Here is a 5553-nt window from a genome sequence, read left to right as displayed (position 1 = left end):
AATCTCTACGTCTTGTCATGTAGTGGGTGGGACTAAAATCTCTTTAATTCTTTCGTTTATCGAATTTTAAATGTCAGTGCGAGAAGAAACTTTTTATGCGACCAAAAGCGAGTTGTAGCCATTAATTTTCAATAACTGGAAAGTAGATTCTCCGGCTTCAGGTATGACCGGCTCAAAGAATTTTATAATTACTAATAACAATAAGTCTCAATACTTCTTTATTAGCGATTAGACCAATCTGGTCATCACCAAGGACAATCTATTAAAATAATAGCTTTAAAACTTATTATTAACAGTATTTAACACATTATTAATTACAGTTTGGAAATCTTAATTTTAGTTTCACAGCCTCAAAATTAATTTAGAAAAATTTTCAGGCTACTCTGCCCCAAAATAAGCCTATAAAAACAAAACTAATGCAGGAAACCATATTTCTTTACTTACAAATTTTCACTATTCTACGTTTAATTTACTTGTGTTTGTCACAGTAACATTTAATAATAAAATCAATTCTTTGCAAACACTGTTCTTCTCTACCATTACTTATCATAAAAATATTAATTAAACTACCTCAACAATCAGTTTAGGTTAATTATCATTTTATTTCACACATTTTTGCCTATTTCGTTATTTAAAATAATATAAAATTTAATTTTAAATAATTTTCTGAAATTCAAACACATTTATCATAAATTAATTTTACATAAAACCTCTGTATATTGTTGGTTTAAATTTTTCCTGTCTGACTTAAAATTAACTTTATAATTAATATCTTCTGATATATAAATGGTTTTAAGTATTTTTCTTTTAAAAATATCTAAAAAAAAAAATAGAAGTGTGGATTCTATGGGAAAAAATCCACACTTAAATTTTTTTTTTTTAATGTAAAATATTTTAACAAAAGTTTATCAAAATTAAAACATTCTATATTCTTTTAAAAAAATATCACTATATCTTTTATATAAATATAAATATATTTGTATAATAAATGCAAGTATTTGTAGACCCTTATACGACCTCAATAATTAATGACTCGAAACCAAAAATGGGCTATGGTTTTAATGTGTTAACACAAAAAAAAAAAAATAGAAGTGTGGATTTTTTTCCATAGCCTAACGGTTCTAGCGGATAATCCGTCAGTCTGTTTTGCATTTTATATGTTTATTATTAGTTTTATGAATTGTGTCTGTGCTTATTAAGTGAATTTAAAATTTGTACATCTGATTTTCGGTCAATTTTTTTATTTTTCTAATATTCATTTTTTAACATTATCTTATCTTCTTTAATTTAAACTCTTTACATCCATAGGGCTTAGAAAAAAAATTCTTTACACAGAAAGGTAATTGTTCTCCTGCAATGAAGGACTATTGGAAAGTTTTTTACTCATTAATGACAATAATATTATAAGATATTAGCAAATAAGAATAATAGGAGAAAATTATATGTTAAATATAAGTTTTTTGTTATCAGCAGCCTGAAGATGGGGGAAATCTCCCGAAACGTTGCTGTGTAATATGAAATAAATTATTATATTGTAATAAGGAAGAAATTGTTGTCATTCACTAAATCCAGTTAATACCTTAAGAATCTTCCAGTCAAAGGATTATTAAATTTAGTAAATGAAAAAATAATTTATTAAAAAGTTACTGACAATTTTCAATTACATCATATTTATATACTAATACTCAGATGGCACTCAAATAATTTTTACTCAAAATCGAAAAAATAATCAATTACTGCAAAACTCTGAAGTACAATAGCCCTACTCTATTTTTGATTTTATAAATATGATCATACTCTTATTTTAATAAAAATGTTAAGTAAAACCAAATTTAAGTTTAAAACTGAATCTAACTTCCCTAAACATATTGAAGTAACAAATAACAATATTAAAATGAATATTATATTTGATAAATTATGTAAAGTGTTGACTTATGTAGTGCTGTATCATATTTCATGCACAGATGGACGAAAACAAACTAATCGATACATTCGGAATGCATTTCATGATTAGATTCCCTACCCCCCACAATACAAATCTTCATCATCGTTCATAGAGATACACCAGAGTGAAGAGGAGGCAAACGTTATCAAAGCTCCACAGCCAAAAACATAATCAATACGATATGATCAGTTAAAGTAAGTAGTGAAAGAATTACAATGATTTGAAACCAGATAACCAGTTTTAGAACTCGTTAAGCCCCCCCAAAAAAGTTTAAGTAGTAATTTCAATATTATAGCGGCTGATCTTAGCCGTATAATTGTAATATTTTAATATATGCGAGTGTTTAGGAGGGGGTAGCTCATTGGTAAGGCACTACACAACTTTCTCAAAGGCCCCGAGTTCAAATCCGGCTGTAATAATTTTTTTCTTTTTCAGTCTAGCCGTGAGTCAGCTCTGTGGGTTAGGGAGGGCTACGAGGTCCACTCAGCCTCATGATTTGGGAACCCTTAATTGAGTAAAAATTTGGCGGACGATCGTGATTTTGTCCAAAGCTCCTCCTTGCACGACCGTTAGTCAATTATCAGTACTAAACACCTAACCCTTTATAGATTGTAGAGGTACATATTTATTTGATTTTTTTAACCCTTTATGGATTGTAGAGGTACATATTTATTTGATTTTTTTTAACATATCAAATAAACAGAACTGAAAGTCAATTATTCAGTTATTTAGATAAAATCAAACATTTACATACACTTTATTACTTTCATATTTTGGAAACATAAATTGTAATTAATGTTTAAGTACATTGCCAAGCTCTTGGATACATAAAGTTTTTGGTAATTTTATTTGGCATAAATACAAAAATATTCCCTGTTTTTCAACCTAAGACCATGGAACGAAGGATTGACCCTCATAAAATAATGAAATCTTCAATCTGTCAATAAACTTGGAATGTTGGCTTTTAATTCTTAGTTTTCTATTGTCATGACCTAGTCCTGATCATTTTCGACATACTTTGACCGTTTCCTTTTCACTTGCGTAGTCATTATGTTTTTTCTAACCAAGTTGGTTAGTCTAAAAGCATTAAAGGCGTGGTCGGTTCCCATAGGTTTAATTTAATTTATATAAGCCGGTATATACCTGCATGAACGAAATCGAGCAACTGTAAATCAAGTAAGTCTTGATCTAAAGTTGAACTAAAATTGTAGCAAACAACTGGTCCGTGTCGGAAATGAATTTTATCCATTCCTGGCGATTTGTATTATATACATGAGAACATTATTGTGAAAAAAATAATCTCGATATCAATTATTTTGTATCAGATTATTCTACTTTATACAGTAAATATTAATGTATTAGATAAAAAAAAAATGGGGGAACTAATTATTTCATAGATTCGAATAAACGTCATTCCATAAAATCATTTAGCAACTAAGCCGACACCTTAGCCATATAATGAAGGGGTAAGGTGACAACGACCTAACGATCGAGGCGACAAGAAGAGAAAGCAGGCGGTTACATCTTGATAAGGAAAGTTCGAGGATCTCATGGATCGGCAGTTCACTTGTTCTGTTAATTAAATGTAATTGTAACGCACGTGCTTCGAAATCATTTTGCAAATCAAATCAAACATCCCTCTATTATATAAAAAGGTTTTTAGTGATCACCGTGTAATATTTTATTTTACAAATAAGGTGGAATAATATAAATGGGTCGTGAAAATTGAGTTTTCATTAGGTTGAGTTATTTCATTTCAGTGAGTTATAATTTGTATAATGGAGACTGGTGAAACATCAGGGGGGCAGGAAGTACCTCTCGTCCAATAAAAAAAAAATATTTTGTATTTATTTTATTATTCTATCAATCTTGACAAACATAAATTGACAAAGAACATATCGTATTATTATTTAGACTCGTTACTTATGTTTATCTTAATGCATGGTTGATTCAGACAGAAAATTGTTTTCTCTCATATTCTTTTTCATTTGATAATTCTTTTTTCCATTTAATACTTGTAAATGATAGATTGTTTAATTTTGTTACTTTTTCTTTATTTTTTGTACATTTAATACAAACATTATTTCCATTTTACACATTAATAATTCTCGTATAATTTTTAAATTTTGCATATGGAAATATATAGGTAATATATAAAATAATATAGGAAATATAGTTCTTTTTCAATGGCTGTTATATTATTCTAAAGGGACATGTCATAGAATAAATAAAGAATTTTATTTAAAGACTAAAAATATATTAGTATACAGTATACTTTTATTTTTCTTTCACTTCCAATGGGTGTGTTTTTGGGTTGGAATTTTAAAAATAATAAGCAGTATGGGACTTTTTTTATTAAAGAACAGGAGACCTTGATGAAAAATAGGGTCCCCAAACGCGGTAAAAAGTTAAAAATAAAAAAACATAAAGTAAGTATGATGAGGTTTTAATAATTTTTCAGATACATATGTCAATATTTAAGATAAATTAAATCTCTCAAAGTTGTCTTTTGACAACTCAGTGTTCATTCTAAAAAAAAAAGTAAACAATATCTTAGCAAAAATATTAAAACTTGAAAATTAAATTCGAGCCTATTTATTAAAATTAAAGTACAATTTATATTCAATATACAAACAATTAACAATGAGAACTTAACAATGAATAAGTTGCTATATGACAAGAAATATCATTACAAACCAATCAAACAGTAAACATTTTATTATTTTTTTATAACAGCTCACAAACAATTTTTAATATAATAATAGTTACTAATTTTGACAGGTACATTTTATTCTGTTACAAAGTTGAATGAATTTGAATCCTGATTGAAAACAAAAAGAAGATACATTTTTTAAAAACCATTTAAATAAAGTATGTATAAAGAGATATGTTATATGTTATTTTTAGCAACTTAAAATAATAAGAAATTAATAAAATTAAAAGAAAATTATAAAAAATTAATAAATAAAATAAAATATCAGATTAAAAATATATACAAAGGAAAGAAAGAAAAATGTAACAAAACGAATTAGCTCTCGGAATCATTTATACAAATAATTTTAATATTCCACAAAGAGGATTACACAGAATTCAAATTCCACGAAGGACGAAACGATCAAATAAAACAAAATAAAGATGAAAGTTAAAAAAGGAAGTAAAGAGAAACTGGATATTATTCACATTTACGATAACGGCACCCCTGAATAGAGTCATAAAGATCAAACAAGTTTAATGTCTTAAAGCTCAAAAGAAACATTTTTTATTTTAAATGTTTCTGTTTTAAAATTCTACCGCAAAAAATAAATCATTTAATGAAGAGAAGCTCTTTTTTATTTTATTATCTGAATAAAATGATAAAATTAAGTAAATAATATTAGCCATTCTGTAATTAAATAATTAAGAGTTAGAAAATAGAATGTATACATTTTAAGTTTAATGTATACATTAAAACTGTACATGTACATACAAAAGGGAATAGTTTGAATGTTTGTCCTTCTGAACTTTCCTAGAAATCCTCGATTTCTCCGTTAGAAAAAAATATTATTAAAATAATAAAATATTATTGTTTTGGGTACGTAGCTGAGAAAGTATACATCTTTCTAACGGTT

The sequence above is a fragment of the Halyomorpha halys genome, unplaced genomic scaffold, assembly GCF_000696795.3.
Source record: "Halyomorpha halys isolate HHAL.00 unplaced genomic scaffold, Hhal_1.1 Scaffold1388.1, whole genome shotgun sequence".
NCBI classification, from domain to species: Eukaryota; Metazoa; Arthropoda; class Insecta; order Hemiptera; family Pentatomidae; genus Halyomorpha; species Halyomorpha halys.
The sequence above is the reverse complement of the archived record's forward strand: the minus strand, read 5'-3'. Positions refer to the sequence as shown.